The sequence below is a fragment of the Podarcis pityusensis genome (genome assembly GCF_964106645.2).
Source record: "Podarcis pityusensis genome assembly, chromosome: 4".
Classification (NCBI taxonomy): Eukaryota; Metazoa; Chordata; class Lepidosauria; order Squamata; family Lacertidae; genus Podarcis; species Podarcis pityusensis.
Window position 1 is genome coordinate 77,914,310 of NC_138027.1, and position 25,858 is coordinate 77,940,167.

Below are 25,858 nucleotides of genomic sequence, written 5' to 3' on the forward strand. Positions count from 1 at the left end.
TTGCATAACCAAGATTTTCCTAGTGTGCATTTGTTCTTGGAAACAAAAATCATATTCCAATTTGATTTCAATCACACACACCCCCGAATGCCACCAGCATCAAATTTTCCCTGGCTCCGTCGCCTTATATAAGCCTATGCTTACTGCTAGAAAATGCCCGGCAAAGCTGATATCAGCCTTTTTAATATCTAGCAGTGCATGAGTCCCCACGGAGAAGGATAGTTCAGAGCTTTGGCCAAGTCTGATTATCTGAAACTACAGAACACAGCCTGGAATTACTTTAGATCCCGCAGGCTTTCAGATTTTTTTTTTAAAAAACTGTCTTTCAAGGAGCATAAAGGTTTGCAACTAATTAAAGTGCCTCTTGCAATCTCCTAGGAAGTTCATTGGCGTGTCATTCTACCTACTTAACTCCTAATAACAAGCCTCTTACAAGAGATGAGCTCCACATTGTTTTAAAAAACCTCCAGCTCTTATAAACCAACCAAACATGCTCTTTTGTTTCTTATTTTACTGACCTAGTAGAGCTAACCAACCCCAAATGCCCTAACATCTGCTGTAAGCATGGCAACGGCATAAAACGCAAACACAAAAAGGATAATGTTGGCGTGATTTAATGCAAAGCCTTGCTCCATGCAGCTCAGACACAAAAATGAAGTATTACATAGTTAGGTGTTTTTATTTTTTAATTTTGTTTGCGTAGGCAAAACAGATGTCACATGGCACTAATCAGCTGCAGTTCTTTCCTGTACTTGTCATGTGGTCTCATTGATCAAAGAGATGAGTTAGATATACATATTCCCCCCCCACACACACCCTGACCTACTAAATTTTCTCTGCCACACAGAAGATGGTGGCCTGATTTGTGCATCACATTAAACCATAGTTTAAAACAAACTATGGTTTAATGTACTGGTGCAGCGCAGCTCAAAAGCTCCCATGGCTTTCCTCTTTTGCTTTTGCTGTCGTGCCACAGATAATACAAACCAGAGTCGGGCTTGTTATGTTGTCCAACCCTAGGCTTGTAGTTGTTTCCCCCACTCAAACCATGAGCAGAAACCAAGTTTTGTTCTTGCTTTGCCATTTTGGATGGAGAAAACAAACCATGAGCCCGGTCTGAGACAACATGGCAAGCTAAGCTTTGACTTGCTTCATCTGCAGCATGGCAGTAGTGAGGGAGGAGTGTGCTAGGAATTTTGAGGAGGGTGCACCGGCATGCTGCTCATTCACATTAAACCATAGTTTGATTTAAGAGAGCACATGCTTTGTGAAACATATCTCAGGTTCAATTTCCTGCCAACTTCAGGTATGGTTGGGAAACCTGGCTAAAACCCTGGTGAGTCTCTGGTGAGTGGGAGAAACCAATGGTCTGGGTTAAACACCACACTTATTTTTCTTCTGAAAGGGGGATGCATGAATGTTGCTAACCAGTAACATGCACTGGAAGTCTAATACAGATGCAAGAAGTTGGAAAAATTATTAGAAGCTCTGATACAGACCCAACATTAGAACTACAAAAGGATGAGTAACTGAATCCATGTTCTTGTTTTTGTCTTAGTTAACCGAGTTCAACTTGAAAGTCAATAAAGGTAAAGGGACCCCTGACCACTAGGTCCAGTCGTGACCAACTCTGGGGTTGCGGAGCTCATCTTGTTTTATTGGCCGAGCGAGCCGGCATACAGCTTCCGGGTCATGTGGCCAGCATGACTAAGCTGCTTCTGGCGAACCAGAGCAGCGCGCGGAAACGCCATTTACCTTCCCGCCGGAGCGGTACCTATTTATCTACTTGCACTTTGACGTGCTTTTGAACTGCTAGGTTGGCAGGAGCAGGGACCGAGCAACAGGAGCTCACCCCGTCACAGGGATTCAAACCACCGACCTTCTGATCGACAAGTCCTAGGCTCTGTGGTTTAACCCACAGCACCACCCGCGTCCCCTTGAAAGTCAATAGTCCTATGCTAAAATCAAAATCAAAATCAGACTTTAAAATCTGAACCATCAATTCACATTAAGGTAAATTTATTTTGACCATGTTAGGATAAACAGAAAGTCTCTCATTAGGTTGTGCCTTGACATAATATGATGAAGCGTGACAAGCCCCACAGCGGATAGAAAAGCCCATTGGGTCTAAAGCACTGAGATAAATATCTGTTGGGAACTGTTTTCTTGTTTACATATTTCTCTGATTTAGTTTCTGCTGCTGCAGGGGAACTAGCCTTGATGTTATTTTCCAGAACATTTTAAAGTAGGAAATCCAAAACGATACCATTCAAGTAGACAGTGCTCTTTTTCTAGAAAAAAAAGAGGTGAACATCACCATGAACATCACCCTTGTTCTCTTAGAAGGACAATGGCGCCCAGCTGAAAGGTGCCGGAAAAGAGTTCTGGCTGGAGGGGAAAAGTCCTGCACATAAGCATGCTGACACATACGGACAACCACCTCTGTGGGCAATGAATGTGTGAGGGGTGGAGTGTTGGGCTCATGCTCACTAGCTAATGAAGAGAAAACTCCCCACTCCCATGTGTGTCCTTTGTTGTCGCCAGATCTGTTCCAGTGCGTTTAGGAGGCCTGTGTGGGGAAGAGACGGGTGTTCTGCTGTGCAAGGAGACTGGTGGAACACGTTGACTGCAACCCAAAATTATGACCAAACCTAGGCAGCTGAAGGAAAGCAGTGGTCAAACTGGAGTAAAATTTAAAACACCTTTAGCATTGAAGACTTGCCCTTGAAAACGAAAGCTCTGGGTAAGTGGGAATGCTGAGGTAGAAGAGTTACAAATGCATCCCCACTGATAGTTAAATCATAAGCACGCACAGGAGGCTATTTTGCTGTAGACTGCTGACTGGTCTAAGCTTCAATTTGTCTGGATGAAAGGGAAAAGTCTTCAGAAGAACTTGGAAGATTTGGATCGATGGAAGGGATTTGACTGAGAAGTGTCTGCTTTATCTCTGCGTGAACTTCCAAGTCCCTTTAGGCAATGAGGACTTGCATCAAATCAGCATGCGCTAAAGAGTATCCGTGCATTCAGCAGCTGCGCCATCTGTGTCAGTAGGGTTTGCATTATGCCGTTCCGTATTATCACGGACAATGTGCAACAGGAGCCAGGCCAAGATTTCAGCTCGCAACAGAATTCACAGCTAGGGGGTGGCTTCTCAACCCATCCATCTGGAATGCTTTAAAGGGCACTTAGAACTAAAATAACTCCATTGTGTATATTCATTTATTTGTCCATTCATACAAAGCAACACTGGCAAAAGATACAACTTTGATTTTTGTTTTATTTTATAATCTGGGCAGTTGATTTTAACCCACTATTTGCTTTGATAATAATTAAAATGAATATAATTTGTCAAATAGATATCTTTTTAAAAGGATATTCAGTGAAAATATTTCTGACGCAACACATCCAGAAGGCATTACACATTCCTCCTGGCAGGTGTAAGTTGCCCACAACTTCCATAATGACTCACTTCAATACACAAGCCTGGGAGCACTTCCTCGTGGTATTGGTTGCTAGCATCACATTCTCCCCAATCTTTTTGGAGAGGTGAGCCACTGCCATAGCTGCCTCACCAATAAGCTTGTCCAGCTCAGCATCAATGGAAAGGTTATGGTGGTGCCCAGGTAAACAAAATTGTCTACCACCTCAAGCATGTGGTCACCAATGCTGATGCACGGAGTGCTGGCGATATCCTGACCCAACGTGTTGACCTTTGTCTGGCTGATGGTGAGGCCGAACTCCATGTAGGCTTGGGCAAAATGGCTGGCGAGTCTCTGTAGAGCTTTCTCAGAGTGCACTGTCAAAGTTGTGTCATTCACAAACAACATCTTGTGGATAAGAACCCAACAGACTTTTGTCTTGGCATGGAGACATGCTAGGTTGAAGAGACCCCCCCCTGTTGCTCCTTGAATGAAAGCACCCAACATCTTCAGTCAAACTGGAAACATTTGAGAACAACAGGGAGAAGAACATGCCAAAGAGAGTTGGGGCAAGAACACACCCGTTCCACATTGTTCTTTATAGGGAAGGTGTCCCAGGATGAACCGTCAGGGACTGGGCAGAGGAGGAAAGGTGGAGACTGCCTCCCCATCCTGAACCTTCCAGGGAGGAGGAAGAGAAAGACAGTATAGATTTACAACAGGGGCCTGTGGGAGGTCACAGCTCAGAGACGGATGAGAGGAAAAGTTGGGGAACAGTGGGAGAGGAGGAGCAGGCAGAACAGGAGCAGCAGCTGGCTGACACGTTGTCATTAGAAAGCATTCCAGACCCTCCATCTCCCAGAACCCAGAGAGCCTTAAAAGTAGGAGAGCAAAGAGCTCAAAGACAGAGGGTACATAGCAGAAGTGACGAATGAGGAAGTGGGAGAGACAGAGGGTGCGGTGGAGATTCACTCAGGACAATGCCATTATCCAAGAGGCTGGGTTCTATAGCCTCTCACTGTAAATATTGAAATAGGTGTCTTTATACATTGCTGGACAACCAGCCGGGAACCGCTGACAGCATCCTGGCACAGTGCCACATATGTTCTCGTGGAAGGACACGGCCATGTTGAGGAGCTTAGTGGGGCATCCTAGCTAGTTGAGTAGTGTGAAGAGTCATTTTTAGTTGACAAGGTCAAAGGCCTCCGTCAGGTCTATGAAGGCAATGCGCAAAGGGTGCCTCTGCTCTCGGCATTTCTCCTGCAGCTGGTGCAGTTGGAAAATCATGTTGACTGTTGACCTCTGAAGCCACATTATGACTCAGGATAGACCCTGTCAATGAGTGACTGCAATCTGTTGGTCCAAAGACTGTCTTCACGCCTTTGTACATTTTGCTAGTGTTGCCCATGTCGGGAGCGAGTTGAATGCTCTGCTCCAGCTTTAGCCGATAGTTATTGGCACACTATCTGGAAATTTTCTGGGCATCTCTCCTTGCCTTTCTCAGTGCAGCAAGTGACTTCTCACACGGCACACACTTGCAGTTCACAAGAGCCTCACGCTTTGCAGCAGTAGAAGTCTCTGTGTCCTTAACACCAGCCACAAACCGGTCAGGGACCTGCTGCTCTCCTTTGCCAAAAGAGGACAGAGCTGTAATGTTGGCCGTCTCTGGGATTCCGTTCCGCCTTACTTCTACGCTGTCTCTAGGGCAGTTCAGTTCTGCTTGTTTTTCATAGCTGAATATAAGGTCACTGACCACAGCTCAATTCATTTCCAATATGAGCATTGAAATAGTAGAAATCATTGAATTGTAGAGCTTAAATTGACATTTCCAGCTCATTTTTAACCTTGGCGATGGAACATCCTTGGGGTATTTTACAAGGTTTTAGAAGACACACCATTCAATCATGAAAATGAGTTCTTGGAAGTAAATCCCTCCGAGTCTAGTTCAACCCCCGTAATTTTTACAGCCTAATTCTTTGTGGAGGATTGACTACTGATTCCAGTGGGTTAAGTGTCTCTTAACCTTGTGCAGAATTTGAGTGTTAATTTGTTTGTAGCCCTTGTAAGTCTGGGGGGGGTGAATGCTTTTATAACAATCCCCCCCCCCCCGTAGTGGTGGATGGTGCTGTCTGCTTATTCTGTGGGCAACAGCTTTTGGGGGGAGCATTTTCTCTCCCTGCATGGTACAATTTTGTTCACTCCCTTGGGTTTCTTTTTACAATATGAAAGCTTACAGTTTGCTCTTCTGCTTCTAGGCCTTCTGGGGACTGCTGCTGAGCATAGCATTTAGCAAGAAATGTAAAATGAAATGAAATAAGTGGCTACTGCGATAAAGGCAGACATTGTACTTAGTGGGGTTCTGCAATTGCTTTTAGAGGCAGTCTCTCTTTGACACTTTCTTTGCACTTGGTATCCTGCAATCTTCTAGCCCTGAAGTCACACACACACACACACACACACACACACACACACTCCATCATTATCTGTTATTCACCATTATCTATTATTCATAATCCCTATTTCATTATGATTCCCAGGGACCAATTTACAAACAGAACACACGTCTCTCCCATGTGCTGTCCAGGAGAACTGGCATAATTTTTTTTAGAAAACTTCTGCTACTGTGGTAAGCTTGATCAGGGTTGCCAATACCTGGGGGCTCCCTTGCCACCAACAGCTTTCAAGAGTGGAAGATGCCAGTGAATATGCCTAGTACTGCCTTTCGGCCACTGGGCCAGGACTGTGGCAACAGCAATTCTACCCAACTGCTACACCTTTGATCTTTTGCCAGTGTGATAAATTAGAGTGCTGGACTTTTAATTTTTTTTAGACAGACTTAGCCAAGAGTCTTCACTTCAAAAAGCTTGTTGAAAAAAGGAAAATCTTTAACAAGGGCTAAAAGGACAATAGATATGTACCAGGAGGTACCAGCCCACTCATGAGATAAGGTGAGGCAACCGCCTCAAACAGCAGAAGTCACAGGGGCTGCATATCCCAACGTAGATATTTATTTCCCCCTTTGATGTAGAGCTTCACTCACCTCTTTTTTCCCTGGTGAAGAGGGCAGCACCATTTTATGGTTTGCCTCAGGTGCCAAAATGCCTTGGGCTGGCCCTGCCATGAGGGAGTTCCACCACACCAATATACCCTCCAATATTTCTCTGATAAAAATAGGGACATCTTACTCTATACCCTCCAACATTTCTCTGATGAAAACACACATGTGACTCAGTGCCATGAACACCTCCCTCATTCTCTTAGTATGGCAAAAGCCCTGAGGATGTCCGATTCCATACCCTCCAACACTTCTCTGATGAAAATAGGGCTGTCCTAAGGAAAAGCGGGACATTCTGGGATAAAATCAGAAACTGAGACGGTTTCTGCAAATTCAGGACTGTCCCTGGAAAATAGGGACACTTGGAGGTTCTACACTATCTTGCTGATCACAATAATCAAATGGGGTATGTAAGGTGTGAGACCATCTAAAACACACCACCACAACAACAACAACAACAACAACAACAACAACAACATTAAATTACATGAAACAAGGTCTCGGTGCTTTTAAATGAAAAAAAGTATCTTTGTACATAAGATCTGAGCTTCCCATTTAGGATTAACATTCCCGTTCCTCTTCAACTTTGCCGATAAGCTTTTTACAAAAGACACGTAATCGCTCTGTAGGCCTGCAGACATTCAGAAACAAGTTAACTTGCTTCCAGTTGAATGGATCCAAACATCAGCATGGTTGTAATGTAGAAAAATTAATATGTTAATAGCTTCATGCTGATTAGTATGCTGGAGGCACAGAACTAATGTGCTAGCTCAAGCTGCCTCATCCGAGCTTTTATGTCATAACGGTTCAATATCTGATACCCATCCAAGAAGGCTCTCATATCTTACAGTGTTGTATGGATATCCTCTAGTATCCAGCTGCTTTATAATTAATCTTTTTAAAAGGCCAAAATAGCTGAAAGCAAAACAAATTGAGGGGGAGCAAGAGTTGGAGAAAAAATAACCTATGTTTTTCTCCAACTCTTGCTCCCCCTCAAGTCATCTTTACTGTATTTACTGGGTGGGGGGTGGGGGTGGGCAATTAATCTCCCCTAATTTAAAAATAGGGACATTCTACCTTTCTTGTAATCAGGGATAGGGAATCTGAGGATAACTCCTGTGGATAACAGCATGGCCAGTTAACTTCCTGAGAACTTAACATTGTGACAAGTGCACACACAGAAGTTCTTTAAGAACTTTTGAACGTTTTATGGCAAAACGGATTAAAAATGTATTTCCTAATAACTAGCCCCAGGCCGAATCTTGTTATGATTGTTCATCTTTTTCACACTCGTAAGGGTCCAGCAGAATACCCTCCAACATTTCTCCGATGAAAATAGGGACACCCTAAGGGGACAACAGAGGATGAGATGCTTGGGCAGTGTTCTCGAAGCTACAAACATGAGTTTGACCAAACTGCAGGAGGCAGTGGAAGACAGGAGTGCCTGGCGTGCTCTGGTCCATGGGGTCACGAAGAGTCGGACATGACTAAACAACTAAACAACAACAAAGGAAAAGCAGGAGATTCTGGGATCAAATCAGAAACCAGGATGGCTTCTCAAAATCCGAGACTGTCCCTGAAAAATAGGGACACTTGGAGCATCTGTAGTAGGCATCAGGCTACAAAATGGTTAAAGGGTTTTTTTTGGGGGGGGGGATAGTTTTCAGTTTGATGAGCTGAGTTAGCATGGTTCAAAGCTGGCAAGGGATTGTGTTTGGTAAATAACAAGCAGAAGATCAGGAAGGCCAGCTATAGTAACATAATTAATCTAAGGATGACAAGCACAGTGGATGGCTTAGAGGACACACCAGTCAGAAAGCTAGAAAAAACTTTGTCTCCCACTGCGCCACCTGCATCCCCGGTTCCACAAGAATTATGCTGTGTTGGGACGCGTCCTGGAACACGTAAGTATTGACTGTGGTCCTTGAATAATTCTGCCTCATGCCACTTTCTTTCACGGCCAGTTCATAGCCTTACTGTGCACCCTGGGCTGCAGATTGCGTTAACCCATGGGTAGGCAAACTAAGGCCCAGGGGCTGGATCCGGCCCAATCGCCTTCTAAATCCAGCTCATGGACGGTCCAGGAAACAGCGTGTTTTTACATGAAAGATCTACATTGGCTCCCAGTACGTTTCCGAGCACAATTCAAAGTGTTGGTGCTGACCTTTAAAACCCTAAATGGCCTCGGTCCAGTATACCTGAAGGAGCGTCTCCACCCCCATCATTCTGCCTGGACACTGAGGTCCAGCGCCGAGGGCCTTCTGGCAGTTCCCTCCCTGCGAGAAGTGAGGTTACAGGGAACCAGGCAGAGGGCCTTCTCGGTAGTGGCACCCACCCTGTGGAATGCCCTCCCACCAGATGTCAAAGAGAAGAACAACTACCAGACTTTTAGAAGACATCTGAAGGCAGCCCTGTTTAGGGAAGCTTTTAATGTTTAACAGACTACTGTATTTTAAGACTTTGTTGGAAGCTGCCCAGGGTGGCTGGGGAAACTCAGCTAGATGGGCGGGGTATAAATAATAATAATAATAATAATAATAATAATAATAATAATAATTATTATTATTATTATTATTATTTTACATGAGTAGAATGTGTTCTTTTATTTAAAATGTATCTTTGGTTTATTTGTGGGGCATAGGAATTCGTTCATTCCCCCCCCCCCCAAATATAGTCCAGCCCCCCACAAGGTCTGAGGGACAGTGGACTGGCCCCCTGCTGAAAAAGTTTGCTGACCCCTGCGGATTAACCAAGCCCAACTAAGCAAGAAACCCCACAGATAAGTATAGGAGAATGAATTTGTCAATTTTGTAATTCTTCCCACTCTTTTTCCAGGATGCTCATGGGAGTAACATGATATCGCCCTAATTTATCTTCACATACTTAAATTTTAATACCACACTTCACAAGATTATTCAAAAGGATCTGCGTGCTAAAACATTTTCTTTTGTATCTGAGAAACATAATCAAACATTGCTACATTATTTCTTATTGCAATTTAAAGCAACTTTAGCAGTTTCGTGTTTTATGCTTTTCGTACTTTCTACAAGACATACGATTTTGAAAACTGAAGCTAGCCACTTTTGGCACCTGTTTGTACGTGCAAGTTGCTAGCCTTCCCTAGGGCACAAAACAATCTGTCACTGGCACTGCCTTTACAATGCCCACGTGAGATAGAGATGATGACTTGGTCAAAACCATTTTATGGCCGAGCAGGGATTTGAATCCAGCTATGCTTAGAATGAGAGGAAGCCAAATACTTTTAGCCACCGCACAACAAAATATCCCGAGAGGTCAGTGATGGGGTGGAGGCAGAGATGGTGCCTGGAGAAAAGAGCAATACATTTTAGCACCTACTTTTGACTCACCTTTCTAAAAGGCCAGTGTGCCATTTCTAAAAAGTGGAGTACGACCTCAAAGGACAGGAATGCAGTGGCGTAGCGTGGGGGGTGCCAGGGGGGCCGGCCGCACCGGGCGCAACATGGGCGGGGGGCGCGCTCGCACTAGCAGCTCTCTGCCCCTACTAAAATCCACGGGTTAGGGAGCCCGCGCTCGCTCGGCTTGGCGAGGAGGTCGCGGAAGGGGGAGAGCGAAGCCTTCTGCCGCGGGCAAAAAAAGGAGAGGAAGCCGGGTGGGCGGGCGGGCGGGCTGGCTGGCGGGGGTCTGGCTGCGCCTGCTGCTGCCGGTGCAGGGCAAGGCAAGCAGAGCGAGGAGGAGAGAGAGGGGAAGGGGGGGGGAAGCAGCTAGGAAACGCTGCGGTGTGGAGGAGGAATCAATTAAGGAGAGAAAGCGAAAAGCCTTGGAGAAAGGGAAAAAAGGAAAGAAAAGAGGCAGCTCCAGGAGAGCGCGGGGGAAAGAGAAGCCTCGCTGCTGCTGCTGCTTGGGAGAGTAAATTACTGTACTTGCCTTGCCCCGGGTTAGGGGGCGCAAATTATTTGCCTTGCCCCGGGTTAGGGGGCGCAAATTACTTGCCTTGCCCCGGGTGCTGATAACCCACGCTACGCCGCTGCAGGAATGTGCACAAGGCACTCATAATTATTTTCTAGAAACATGACCTAAATCACTCACCAAACTCTATATACTATGTATTTTAACAGCTTGTGTCAAATGCTGATTTTTGGCAGGCTGATGCAAGGGAGCTGCTCCGCTAGAGCGTATCCTCCCTAAAAGAGGGCATATGTTGCGGTGAGACCTGGAGACTGACCTCTTGGTTGTGGGTGGGTATATTGGACAGCCACAACACCCAATTGGTAGGTCCCTCATTGCTGGGTTTAATCTGGCCAATGGGGAGCTGTCTAAACAGACCAAGGGACCTATATATCCCTATGCATGTGACCCAGAGCGTCCTCTTTTGGCTCGTGCATTCGGAACACCCGCCCACTCCTCCCTGTAGTTAGGGCATTTGTGATTGAACTTGCTACGCCATCGTGTGTCGTCTATTGTTGGGACAGGGGCACGGCAGGAATTTTCCCCACTTGGCTGATTGGCTGTTGCCATTTGGGTTTCGCATGCCGCGTAGCAAATCGTCACAACTTGTAAGGTTGCGGATAGGCACTGGTTCAGGTGATAGGGAAGGGAGAATGGCCTCACCATCCCCATGTGAAGGGTATTCCGTTAAAGGAATCCAGAGACTCAACTTGGTTTTGTTCAACCCCCAAGAGGGGGTTGTGCCCGTGCCTGAGTCCACGAGAGCATCTGGGGAGTGGACATAGTCCGTTCCCGGGCTTTCTACCTAACTCAGGTGTTCACTCTTGGCTGACCTATGATAGAGCTCTGGGTCAGCGCTACCTGCAAGGGTGCAGGAAGCTAGTCAAACCAGAGCCTATGCAACCACTCACTTTCTGTAATGAATAAAGTTGTGGCCTAAATTCTTCCAAAAACCAAATGTGAGTCAAGTGTGACTTTATTTAGGGGGGAATTCTCTGGGTCTGAACACGCAAATGTGAAACCCTGACACAGAGTAAGGTGATCTGCAAAAGATTTTCTGTTCATGTTCCACTCTCAAGACAGATGGTTATGCACACTGGGCTGGATTGTCCTGGCTCTCTGAGATATAGATAAAGGAGGATTCTGACTCGGAGAGCAATGCAACCTTCACATCCTTATATCATTGGTGGGGTTTGGATAAGGCACAGTTGTCCCCCTGTGCAATTCTCTTGGCAGGCTGCTTGCTGGCAGTATTGTCACCAGCAGAGGGCAGCAAAAAGTCCCCAAACAGGAAATTCTGAGGGGGGGTCTGAAGATTTGCAACTTACAGACTTTGCTTCTGAAAGCCGTTCCATGCATTATGTTTTTGAAGTGTGTGCTTAAAATGTGCAGGTGGGGAAAAAAGAACTGATCTGCAAAAACTTCGAACAGGTACATTTGCTGGGGCGAACCAGTTTCCTCTTTTGTCTAATATATGAAATGGCCTCGATCTGTGTATCAGAATTCATCTGCACGCCAACATCTGGCAATGTTTAATAAAACAACAGCAACAACATACTTTTATAGCACAAATTCACAGCAGGCATCTTTCTGAATATTGACTTCTCTGAATAAATATTGCCTTTTTGGGGTGGGGGGTGGGGAAGGATTCAACGTTTTATCTTTGTGTCTTGTTTTTGCATCTTGCAAAAGCCTTTATTGATCTAAAAGCTGTTACAACAGCCTCTGGATGGGCTAGGAAGCCAGCAAGATGTTTTGGATTGAGTAAGCGAATAAGTAATGGCACAATTTAGTCAAAATTGAGGATGTTTGAATCACAGTGATTTCAACAGAATATATTTAAGATCATGCCTGATTTCCACACAGCCCCCTCTCCAAGACACTCTAAATGTTCCCTCTGTGTTTATCTCCTAGAAGTAAAGCAATTCAGTGGCAAAGGCTAGTTCCGTCCAAGCTATTACAGGGCAATGTGTGGTCATAGCTGACCCGCATTTCCTTGGCTGGTCTCCATGGTAACTTATTGTTGAAATCGCATAGCATCTGTTATGCCCCCCTGCAAGTGGCAACCTGCGAAGAAGAGCAGGGAGGAGGACTCGGGCAGAAATGCTAACTTTTTCTTCTTTAATTGAAAAGTTTCATCTTTACAAAACGGGGCTAGAAATAGATTTGTGCAACTTAAAAGGTATTAACAAAATGTATCTTACAGCTCTAAGTACTGGTCACTGAAGCAAACTAACAATGGACTTTAAAAGTGTATGGGTTGTATCCAGAGTACAGCCCACTGAAAATAATAGACATGGTGTAATACTCTTGAGTATTACTAACTATTCATTTATATACTGCTTCACTGGCAAAGTGGCTTCTAAGCAGAGACTAATTTGCTCCATAAAACCCCTATTATTTCCTGGCTTGGTATCCAATTCACAAGCTCATAAATCCATTCCCAACATTTCCTAATGACAGCTTCTCAGCCAGATGTTAGATTTCCCATTGTATAAGCAACATGTTTATACAGTTTCTGCAATAAAACGCTTATTTGTACTGATTCCAACTATCCCCAGATTTCCTTTAACAAATCTTTCTTACTTGCCAATTGTTTCCATTTAAACAATAATAGCACACCCTCTACATTGATCAGGATTGGAACCACAGCATATGGGAGAGGATTTTAATCCTTCCCCCCTGCACAGCCGTGTCCCTTAAGTTGTTTGCCATGGACTGGGAAAAGCCACCTGATGGGAGAAGGGATTATTTTCATTTTGTATTAAAAAAAAAACCTTCTCAGGTCCTAATTCCAGTTGTTCTCCAACACGGATGTTATTTTTTAAACTAGACGTGTTAAATGTATGTATTTAACATACCTCAGTTTCCTAGACATGCCTCTCCATGGAAACTCTTTGGAATTCAAAGTAATCTCACTTTTCCACCCTGTTTTAGGTACAATTTAGTTAGGCTTGTGAGGGGCATTTAATAGTGTTGCACGTCATCCCAATCTCTGAATGGTGTGAGATTCCAGGGGTTCAAGGCAGTTACTCAGGGTTCATGTTTCCTTTGGGAAATGAGGCACAATGGAGACTGTAGTGTCTTTATGAGATATGGTTTATCTATAGATATACACAACCTGAGCCTACGATGGAGGGGTTCACAATATCAACACTGAAAAGGGTCTTACTTCTTCATTGCTACAGCAAAAATCACCCATGGTTCTCACTCTCTGCCTTTCCAGTCTGAAGTTTTTTGTATCCACTTTCTAGCTCAGATAACTCATCTCTCAACTCTGACATTTTGTCTTTCTAACTAACAGACAGTTGGGAAAGTGAGGCCCACCTGTTTTCTATCTCCTTTGTTTCACTTAATGGCTCATACTTAGGCTATTCCAGCAATTGAATCCGAGCTCGATCCAGGAACTAGAAGGGGCCCAGACATCCTGCCTACTTCCTCCCCCCTGCCCCGCACAAACTGCTCTGGCACCCAGAAACTCATAACAATAGTTTCACTCTGGTTTATTCTATATTTAGGGACAGGGGTTATTTGCTTTTGTGCATTTTGTTTATCATCGGTTCTCCAGGACGGAGAAAACTATACATTAAATTCAGAAACAATGGCAAAGGCTTCAGCAAATTGAGCAAAATATATGCAAATTTACAGTGAGCGACAAACGACTCTGTGGTCAGAATGGGAAAAAAAATCAGCGGGACTGACTGTTTGGATGAGCCAAGCTCTCCAGAAATAGCTTTCTTTGCATATTAATCACACTGTACACAAGTCTCCTGTTTCTCATCTGAAAAACAAATCTAGACGGGAGATTATAAAATAAGAGGGGGAGGGAAAACAAAAACTCCCAAACAAAAGTGTAGGCCAGAATACAAAGAAATGCATGACGATGCTTTAGATGTCTCTAAAGCAGCCCATTGCCACATAGCAAACTACTTTTGAAATTGCTCTGTTGGAGAGACTCTGGATCAAATCTAATAATCTGCAGGAAATCCAAATCACCCATGAACCCTGCAGACCCCAGTACCAGCATTCTGCCACTTTCGAACTCACTCCCTTCCCCTCAGCCAGCATTCCCCCTCTTGGCTGCATGGGATGCTATTTCCATGACTGGGGACTCAGCTACATTAGTCAAAAAACAGCGTTTAGAATGTGTTATAAATATGCAACACCAGATGGTGCTGGAGAGTAAAAAAAGAGTTCTACGCAATTTTCCATAGTGCTTTTTTCTTCTTTTGTTATAAATCTTTAATTTCTTACTTATTTATAGCGTTCCCCCCCACTTTGTGTAGATATACTCTGGGGATGACCATCGGTGGGCGCTTTCCTTTCACATCAGAATCATGCTCCCTTCAGGCTGACATATAGTTGCAAGCTGTAAGGGCAGTTCCGTTCCCAGTGCTGATCAGCTGTGGGGAGGAAGTGGTTTGGAACAGGATCTCCTGCCAATCATGTACCTTCACCCCACTTCCCCAGTGATTGGAGAAGCCAAAGAGTATACTGATGGGCAGTGCAAGAGGCATACACTGAGATCTCCCTACCTCGGTGAGTCTCCACAGCTTCTCTGTGTTGTGCAGCAGAGAAGCAGGTCCACACATACATAATGCTGCTTGCCCCAGAACTGGAAGCCCATAGATGCAAAAGCCAGTACCTAAGACACAGGTGAATGACGCTTGCGTGCATTTTTAATGCTAAGTACCTGCAGTGCAGTGGGGACACAGGTGGCGCTGTGGGTTAAACCACAAAGCCTAGGACTTGCCGATCAGAAGGTTGGCGATTCGAATCCCCGCGACGGGGTGAGCTCCCATTATTCGGTCCCTGCTCAACCAAGCAGTTCGAAAGCACATCAAAGTGCAAGTAGATAAATAGGTACCGCTCCAGCGGGAAGGTAAACAGCGTTTCTGTGTGCTGCTCTGGTTCACCAGAAGCGGCTTAGTCATGCTGGCCACATGACCCGGAAGCTGTATGCCGGCTCCCTCGGCCAATAAAGCGACCCCAGAGTCGGCCACGACTGGACCTAATGGTCAGGGGTCTCTTTACCTTTACCTTTACTGGCAGTGCACTTCACCCTGGCTTTTGACACCTGAGGTGTGTGTTTCTAGGACCCACTTTATTTTTATGATTGTTGCTTTAAATTGTTTTTAATATTGTGTTTTAATGCTGTCCCCCACCCTGGGAATCTTAGGGCAAAGAGCGAGGAATTAACAAACAAACGAATAATGACTCTGCTGTTGACTTGAACTAGCAGAGCACATTCGTATTGCCAACGCAACTTTGCGCTCATTGCTCAGAATCGGTTACTTCACGTTTCTTCCAGATACAGAACTATGTTCGTTTTCACAGGCGCAGGAAATTCATCCAATAAAATACATTTTGCATCTCTCATTCTCTGGGACAACAACTAACAGCACTAAAATCCAAGCATTAATCGCCAATACGGTACACATAAATGGTTATTGATCACGTTACCATTTAGTAGAGACACACTTGTCATTTCCTTTGTACGGTGTAGGCCGAAATTGAATGTGCATTTCTGGTTCTGTTCAGAAATAAAAGTGCCTCAAATTAAAAGCTAATATCCTTGGGCAATTGATCTTTTCTGCAATTTTCTCTTTCTTGTTTTAAAAATTGCTTTGGCCTTTCTTCTCTAACTTGTTGACATTTATATTGTGGCAGCTACTGGCTCACCATCTTCCCAAGAATGCTGTTTCTTTATAGAAAGATAGCTGCGTACAGAATTTCTAAATAATTCCAATTTCAATGTCACCGAAGGATGTAAAGAGTATGACACCTTCACCAGAAGCACCAACTGATGCTGAAAATCAAGGGTGTAATGCTGCTATAACTGAAAGGTGCTTTTTACACATACAGGAGTTGCAGTATGGGTCAAACTTAGCCAAAGACCATTGGTCACAACATTTTAAAGATGACAAGTGCCTCAAGCACTTTTTCTGCTTTAGGTTAAATAGGTATGGCAGGCAACTGAAACAAATAATATGAATTTAAAGAGTACCTGCTTTCTTGGGTCATATCCTATATTAGTCATACTCTTGAGTACGACTCATTGAAATAAACCTAAGTAACTTGTCCATTTATTTTTCATGGGTCTGCTTTGAGTATGTTGTAGCTGGATTATCACTCTTAAAATTTAAATAAAATTATATGAGCTTGTAGTCTGTTTTGTCTTTACCCATACTTGGGTGGAATCTACACACATATTTAAAAAACGCTGTGGAAATGCTTTTTGAGAAAAAGTTTTGAAAAATACATTGAATTTGGCATAGCTCACTTTCGCCATCTATTGTCACATTTGTATATTGCACTGTACAACACATCTAAAATGTTTTATTTGCAGCTGTGTAGCTGAGTCCTTGGTTCAATAATTTAGCTTTCATCAGTTGTGTCTATTATCATTTACAGCTAGAAAAGTAATAAACATAGAACAGCACTGAGGTTGGCGGCACGCAGGTAAATAAAATGTACTCCTAGGTATTGAAGGTTGGTGGTTTGAGCCCACCCGGGGACAGCTGTGGGCAGGATTCCTGCATCGCAGGGGGCTAGACTAGATGACCCCTGGGACCCCTCCCAACTCTACAGTTCTATGATTTGTCCCGACCTTACGGTATGCAGCCAGGAGCGCGGGGTAAATAGCGCCAGGAGCACGGCGAAGCAGCACCCGCCCCACACCTAGTCCCCCATCCTCTCCCCCAAGGCTGGGAAGGGAGAGGGAGTGTGTAGGAATGATCACTGGGTTATGGAGCACTCTCTCCCCCCCACAGATAAAGCCACAGCTGTCTGAACATCTTGCCCTCTATCTAACCTTTTGCTCCCTTAGTGGTCTGCCGTGCCCTGTCTGTGACCTTTGTCTCCTTTGTCATACATTGTGCAAGGGGAAAATGACGCGGTGGAAACAGGTGCCAAAGTAACTTTGTACCACCCCATGAGCTCGGGATTGGAAGATGTGTAAAGGTCACAGTCCAAAATGTATCTGACCTATTCATATTAGGGCCAATATGAATATAAGCCGCACCCGATCTGGACACTATAATCCAACAATGACATTGCAGACACAGATTAAGTGGTAGGAACATGTGACTACTGACTAGCTGAAGCTAGTCTGGTCTGTTCAGTGCCTATGAGGGGTGACCACCCGGGAAAACATGCCTTGCCAGCCAAAATGGAAGAAAGGAAGCATATAAATGTGAGAAAAGAAACAAAAGAAGCAAAGCTCATTCCAGACCATACTATCACAACAGATATGATAGCTGGAAGAGGGGAGAGAAGACGAATTTGTACAGCAATGAAAATATTGTAGCTAAACGTTTTGGGGAACCAGGAATTCCTCACAACACAATGTGATGCCTGGGGTAAGAACATTAATATTCTCTGAGTGAACATTTATATCTCTATTCATATAATACATTTAAATAGCAAGACCCGCAGAGTGTTGTACGTATATGCTTACCAAGCCGCCAGACTGATCACCAAATTGCAATCTGGCACCTTCAACCGTTGTGCTTAGCTTCATCCTCAAAACACAAATCCTGAAACCAGATGCAATTAAACTGTGAGCTGCAGTTTTAATGTTGACCTGTAATGCTTTCCTGCGGGACTTGCAAAACAACATTGCCAGAGAAAAACAGCTGTTATACTTTATTTTTTTGCAAAAGGCATGTTATGTATTCCTGAAAACATTCCCCATTACTTTAACATTGAGTAATTAGCCTATTCTACTCTAAGGGTCTTTCTGCACTTGCCATTTATGGTAGAATAGTTGCTGGGTCCCCCACTCTACCCCACCCCAATTTTACGGCATGTTACCACACAATGTCAACATCAGTCAGCTAGCATGCCAGAATAATATATATTCAAAAACATCAAACTTTTGTGCAAGATCCAGACTGGATCCTCAGTATTTTCATTTGTGTGGCATGTGAACAAGCATCATCCCATTTTGTTTGTGGAAGGGTTGAGGGTTGGTGTGTGTGTGTGTGTGTGTGTGTGTGTGTGTGATTTGGGAGAACTCAGTATCATGACACTTCCCTCTGATGAGTGTGATCTGTTGGAGACAGAGATGACGGCATTGGGTCAAAGTACTGTCCATGACATCAATCATTAGCTGCAGACAAAGTTTCATCACAGTAGCCAGGTTTGCCATAGCTTAGACAGTCATGTACTGTAGTTCCTCTTCTAACCTCTCACAAGATCAGTATTCTAGAATAGGCATTAAACACCACCACCAGGGAATACTGGGGTGACTATAGAGTCAAGGAATTTTTCTCTGTTTTGGCATAACCCACCATTACTGTGGAAAGGAAAACATACTCTAGTGACATGTGATAATAGGTAAAAGGTAAAGGTAAAGGACCCCTGGACAGTAGAGTCCAGTCAAAGGTGACTATGGGGTTGTGGCGCTCTTCTACCTTGCAGGCAGAGGGAGCTGGCATTTGTCCACAGACATCTTTCCGGGTCATGTGGCCAGCATGACTAAACCGCTACTGGTGCACGGAGGACTGTGATGAGTACCAGAGCGCATGGAAACACAGTTTACCTTCCCGCTGCAGTGGTACCTATTTAGCTACTTGCACTTTTAGGCATGCTTTCGAGCTGCTAGGCTGGCAGGAGCTGGGACCAAGCAACAGGAGCTCACCCCGTCGTGGGGATTTGAACCGCCAACCTTCTGATCGGCAAGTCCAAGAGGCTCTGTGGTTTAGACCACAGCACCACCCACGTCCGACATGTGCTAATAGCAACATGTGAACAGCCAACATTAAAAATGCTGGATAAGACACAACTATACCACTACAAATGGTAAGCATGGCCCTAAACATATAAGCAACGTTATATTGAAAACATTTGAAAATGACACACTGAGATATTCAAAATTTGGGCCATTATGAAAATGTATATATCTCAAGTAAAGGCAGCTCACTTACTTGGGAAAGAGCCCGAGTGAACGCAGTGGAATTTCCTACCAAGTAAGCAACATGCACTAGGGTTGAGTTGCTTATTTATGTATGCTGGCGCTCTTGCAAAATGGTCACTGGAAGAATTGGTCATGAGCACAGAATGCTGTCGGGAGCATAGGATACTTCCATGTGAATGGTATGTAAGGCGTAGTTCAGCTCTAAGCCCACAGGCCTCATGGGAGATAAAGTACAAAACAATTTGGGACATGAGAGGTGACCAGATAACTATCTTACAAAGATTAGAAGATGGTATCCCAGAGAGCATATTTAAATTTCTCTGTCTGCAGGCGCCAATATTTTACATTCCAATTCCATACATGAAAAGTGCCCACACTGCTGAACAATGTGACTGCCTTCACCATTTAGAGAAGCCTTGCACCAAACTTCTTGCTGAAATTGTACTTTCACACTAGAGTTTATAAGGTAGGACCACCATTCTTCATTTACTTGTATTCCACATAAGGCTTCCACTACAGGGACATTTTGACCCAAACTCTTGCATAAGCAACAAGAAGGAAAGATACCGTATTTTTCGCTCTATAGGACACACCCAACCACAGGACGCACCTTGTTTTAGAGGCGGAGAACAAGAAAAAAAAAATCTCCCCCTCTCTGCTCAGCACCCCTTCAGCGAAGCGGCAGGAGAAATGGAGCCCCTTCCATTTCTCCTCCCACTTCGCTGAAGGGGCGCTGCACAGCTCTCCCTCTCTGCTGAAGCCAGGAGAGTCTTGCTCTCCCGGCTTCAGCAAAAGGAACCCGAAGCCTCCGGAGCGCAGCGGGAGCTCCCACTACGCTCCAAAGGCTTCAGGCAGCTATCCCTGAAGCATGGAGAGCTAGGCGCACCGACCCCTCTCGCTCTCCAGGCTTCAGCGAAAGCAACGCGAAGCCTCCGGAGCATGGTGGGAGCGCTCCCTCTGCACTTCGGAGGCTTCGCGTTGCTATTGCTGAAGCCAAGGAGCCTGCATTCGCTCCATAAGATGCACACACTTCCCCTTGATTTTTGGAGGGGGGAAAATGCGTCTTATAGAGTGAAAAATACGGTGTATATATATGCAGCAGCATAGCTAGCCGCTCAGGTGCCTGGTGCGGGGGGGCGTGTCCTGCAGCCGGGGGTGAGGTGATCTGCCCATGGGGGCGGGGCAAGCCTCTCCGACGCTTGGAACCTCTCCACTGCCTCCCCCTCAGCTGTAGCGCGGCCGAGGGAGAGGCAGTAGGCAGACGCAAGTCCCCTGCTGCCATTTCAGGCAGCGTGGAATCTGCAGGCGCCTAAGCCACCACGTCACTCCTAAAAAGTTTCGTGAGCCCAATTTTTTTTTATAAACTCATTTTTTCTCACACCCCCCAGTGATGACACCTGGGGCGCACTGCACCCCACCCGTACCCCCTTCCTCCACCACTATATATATGGAGCTGCACCTCAAGAATTGGCAGCCTACTGCAGTCTGGGAGATTTAAAAGAGAATTTGTAATGGTTACCTTTTTCTATCTCTTAATCATCAGAGATGCAGGTGCTTCTGGCAAATAACCACGTATGGTTAGAAGAAAGGAAGGTCCTACTACCTTGTCATCCCTAAGTGCCTCCTGACCTGATGCTGCATTAATGTATTCACATGCACACAAAAAATAGGACAGGGGAGTCTCAGAGGATAGGCTTAAAAGAAGAAGAAGAAGAAAGAACACCACCAGTTTGTGTTTCTAAGAATGGATTGCCTTTTGCTGCCCAGACCCCAGAGGACATTCTCACTCACTACTTCACCAGGGATTAACAATGGACAAGTTTACAATGCATGCAACCAGGCTTTATATAAACTTAAGAATGTCCCTGACTGAGATCTCTCTTTTTCCATAGAGTGCTCTGCTCTGCTTTTGGTAAAAGTTTTTATTATTGTTGTTTCATTCTATAATGTATATAAAACAGAGAGAACAATTAGAGTAACAGACAAAAATTAGACTGCTGCACATGAATTAAAATAACAAAGTCCAAGTATATAAACTTTATCAAATCATCAAACATAGCTCCATATTTGCCAGGCTTGTGGCAAAGAGTTGTCTTGAAAATAATCTCAAATTATGTATTTGTTACTCCATTATAGCTATATTTCATCACGAGTAGTACCAAACATTCATTGGTCTGTTTTCTATTGAGTTGCAATTACTGTTTGTGCTGCCAAGATAATATATAACCAATTCTTTTGATAACATAGTTACACTGGCATCATCAAAAATTTTCAGTAACATTAATTTTGGGCAACAAACAACAGTTTCTTTAGTAATAGTTATCCTTTCTGTCAAAATTAAACCCCCAAAACCTTGTGGCATCTAACATTCCCACCATAAATGATACCAAGTTTAGTTAGTACTCGGCTTTGTTGTGCTATGGCCCTTTGAGTGCAAGAAAACGTTGTTGATGTGCCTGTGCCCCCAAACCCTTGTTCCAGACAGTGGCAGAGAAAAGCATAGGGATAAGTCATTTAGGTTTGTGGGATCTCCTTTGCTTCCCACCAGAACCCTGAGGTCCACTAACTTGAACCAGGTGCAAAGGAAGAAAAACAAAGGAATCATCGAACAAGGTACCTCTGGGCACCTATGCAAACCCAGGGACTTGTTTTCATTGCATGAATTCCTATTTTGTCCCAGGAACCTTTTCCTCATCATTTCTGAGGCATAAAAAGCCCTATTCCACTCATGTGCAAGTTGTACAAGCAAGCGAGGACAGGCTCACCAAGCTTTGCCCTGTCCAACTCCTGCTTAGCTCAGAGATCTAACTCAGGAGATCCACCAAAAGATCCTCATCTTCTGCCCACCTCTAATCTGCATCTTCCTTCCTCTCTCAAGCCTCCACTCACCCAGGCTTTCCCTCCTCTCTCTCTCTCTCTCTCTCTCTCTCTCTCTCTTCCTCTTGCATTTCCTTTTCCTAGCTGGCTGTTCCTCCTCAGTGGTGGAGAGGATTACTGGTGCAAAAGAGAGCCAGCCTTCTAGAGATGCTGCGAGATAAGAAGAAATCCGCTTTCTGTAAGTCATCGCAGGCGGGTATTTACACTGAGTAGGAGACCGGGCCACAGCTGTACTAGTTCTGCCATTGTTAAGTGCTGTGACAAGGGAGGGAATCAATTTACAATCAGGATTACACAGTTAATCTGCAGTCTTTGATTTCTTCTGCTCCTAGAAATAAACTGACTAATCTGCAGCGTTTGCCTTTCTTCCCTGCTCCCAGCTGCTCAGATCCACCCTACACATTTATTCACCTCGACTAGAAGCCAGCAGCACTTTTGCAAGCTCCCCTTACCTACATTAATTTGGGATCACTGCATTTTGTTTACGGATGCCTGTTACGGGGAGTCTGGAGGCGTCAACCATGTTCCCCAGAGGGCTTATTTAACAGACACCACACACCTCTAATAATAGGTACCACCTCTCTGCATAACCAACCTCAGTGGGCTGTCAAGAGGATAAAATGATGGTAGTTGTTAGAACCATGTATGCAGCACTCCCTTGAGGAACAGATGGGATATAAATAGAGTAAAGGCACCTGAATCTTGCCTGCCCCAAGCCCAAGTCTTTGGCACCCACTTTCTAAAATGAAACTGTGCATCTGATAGATCTGGGCCACACACCCAGGACCCATTAGAGCAGAGAGTTCTTAAGCATGCTGTCTCAGAACTAAATCCCACTGAAAGAGGACTGGAACCTCATTCTCAACCTGAAAAATGGGACCCTGCTTTTAATCTTGCTTCGGTGCCTGCCTTTCTCGTTTATCCCACCCTCTCTCTCCTCTTCTTTCCCTCCCTGCCCCCTTATTCCTTTTAAATTAACCTCAACCTTAAAAATAAGAACATGATGGTGCTAGTGCAACCCACCTGACGCAGGACTTGGCCTGTGTACACACCATACATTTAAAGAATATTTCCCTGACCCTCAAGAATCCTGGGAACTTGCAGTTTACCCCTCACACAGCAGCAGTTCCAAGCACCCTTAACAACTACAGCTCCCAGGATTCTCTGGGTGTAAAGAAGTGCTTTCTGGTGTGTATCCAACCAGGGCCCACTTGTGGCTAAAACAACTTGGCATTGGGAGTCCAGTGGGCTACACAGCTTTGCTGGGAACTACCTACCCTTTCAAGGTGCCAGACAGAGATTTTGAGAGGAAAGATATTTGACCAGTCACTAGCTGGTTCTTGGCAGTACAGTGGTACCTCTGGTTACGTACTTAATTCGTTCTGGAGGTCTGTTCTTAACCTGAAACTGTTCTTAACCTGAAGCACCACTTTAGCTAATGGGGCCTCCCGTTGCCGCCGGAGCACGATTTCTGTTCTCATCCTGGGGCAAAGTTCTTAACCCGAGCTACTCTTTCTGGGTTAGTGGAGTCTGTAACCTGAAGCGAATGTAACCCAAGGTACCACTGTATCTTCTCACCATTTGGATGTTTTTGTTGATTTCATTTGCATACGTTGAACACCATCATAATTTTTTGAAAATAAAAACGCATATTAAAGATACATAAATGAAGCAACGCTTTTAAATCAAGAGGTTACAGCAACATAACAACAGTCCCGAAGCCCATCTAATCCGTCAAAGCGCAACATTTCCTCCAAAGAATCCTGAGAAACGTAGCTAACTCATCAAGGAGCTACAATTCCCAGTCCCTTTAAACTACAGTTCCCCAGGATTCTTTGCGTTTTCTACAGATTTCACGAACACGCAGCCCGGCAGGGTTCTCACGGTGGCCAAGCTCAAGCAGATGCCCTTGGCAAGCGCGCAAAGCAGCCCCTGACCTCAGCAGCTCTCTCCCCATACCTCCGACCCCTCAGGTAGGACACACCACCGCCGCCCCTACACCTGCGCTAAGTCCCGCTCGCATACTTTCTGGAGCTCCCCTGAGCTCCCCCAAGATTCCCGCGCGGAGTCGGAGCGCGGCCCCTGCTGCGCCAGGCAGCTCGCCTCCAACCAGCGTCCCTTCGCCAGAAAGAGGCGGGCGGGCAGCGCCGAGAAGACCCCGCCTCCCGTCGCCTCCCCGCCAAAAAAATCAGGGCTGAGGGAAGCGCGCGGGCGGACTTGAGGGGGCGGAGGGCGCCGAGAGAGCTGGAAGTTGTGGCTGGCGGGAAGCGAAGGAAGGGGAAACGGCTCGCCAAGCGCCAAAACCCCTTACCTCAGCGAGCCCGAGCGCGGAGGGAAGCCCGGACTCTCCGAAGCAGCAGCAGGTGAGCGAGAAGGGGCGCGCGTCCTCTCCAAGCGGCCGCTCCCGCCCGGGCGCTGTGGGCGAGAGCCCTGGAGGCGCGGTTCCCGCGGAGCTCCGCCGCGGAGCGGGTGGGACACGACTCCCCCCCGGGCGGGACGCGCAGCGCCACAGTTCCTCCTCGACCGTCGGCTTGGTTTCTTTCGAGTGAGGGGTGGGACGTGGGAAGCCGTCAAAGGGGGTCCCGGGTGGGAAAGGCTGCTGGCGTTTCCTCGCGTGCTGATTGCGAATCCCGCGAGGAAGGTTAACGCTTCTGTTGGCGCGTCGCGCAGACGGGAGGTGGCAATAAAATAGGGGGGGGGGGCGCGCCCAGGTAAGCCCCGCTCCACATAACTGATTACAAGACCATATGAGTGGCAGTGCTATTTTATATATAAAAACTCTTTTAATTATTTTGCCAACTTTTAACATTTTCAATTTTCTACTCCCTTCCCCCACTTTTTGCGGTTCCTTACATTTATTTTCGTCCTTTCCTGCATATTCCAAATTACCTAAACTTGTTCTTTTATTCGTCTGTTCTGATATATATCATGTATGTTTTTAAAGCTGCAAGTTTTTACAATAATCTTGCCAATGTCTTGAACAGTTTACAGTTTGTAAATACTCAATAAACCACTTCCATTCCTTTCTAAAAAGTTTGTTTTGATTTCTTATTATTCCGGTAAGTTTTGCCATTTCTTCATACTCCATTAGTTTCTGCATCAAATCTTCTTTCGTCGGGACTTCTTCATCCTTCCAATTTTGGGCAAAGAATATTCTTGCAGCTGTAGTCTCATACATAAATAAGTTTCTATACTGTTTCGGTAGTTCTAATCCTATAATTCCCAAGAGAAAAGCTGCTGGTTGTTTTTTTTTAATGAATGTTATCTTAAACATCTTTTTCAATTCATTGTATATTATTTCCCAGTAAGCTTTAACCTTATTACAAGACCACCACATGTGAAAAAGGTGCCTTCTTTTTCTGTACCTTTCCAACACTTATTTGACTTTGATTTATACATTTTCCCCAATCTACTGGGTGTTAAATACTATCTATATTGCATTTTCATATAATTTTCTCTTAAACCATAATATGCTGTAAATTTTATATCCGTATTTCATAAACATTCCCATGCTCCCATTTTATATATTATGACAACATCTATTGCCCACTGTATCATTGATGATTTCATTTGTTCATCCTTTGTCTCCCATTCCAATAACATCTTATACATTTTAGACATCACTTTAACGTTACAGTTTAACAGGACTCTAATTGTGAT

The 25,858-nt window shown here is 45.0% G+C and overlaps 1 protein-coding gene and 1 long non-coding RNA gene across 2 annotated transcripts in view; one reads left to right on the forward strand and one right to left on the reverse strand.

The window, feature by feature from the left end:
* Positions 1-17,920: 17,920 nt before the first annotated feature.
* LOC308475993 lies at positions 17,921-24,539 on the reverse strand. The gene is made up of 3 exons (XR_013985620.1): positions 24,510-24,539; positions 22,211-22,453; positions 17,921-17,939 (listed from the first exon to the last, which is right to left on the reverse strand). It is a non-coding gene; the product is annotated as an uncharacterized lncRNA (long non-coding RNA).
* LOC308475808 (parapinopsin-like) overlaps positions 24,394-25,858 on the forward strand; it is a 51,613-nt gene continuing 50,148 nt past the window's right edge. Inside the window, exon 1 of the mRNA XM_081003218.1 lies at positions 24,394-24,561. The gene's annotated coding sequence lies outside the window, so the exon portion shown is untranslated. The remainder of the gene's footprint in view (positions 24,562-25,858) is intronic.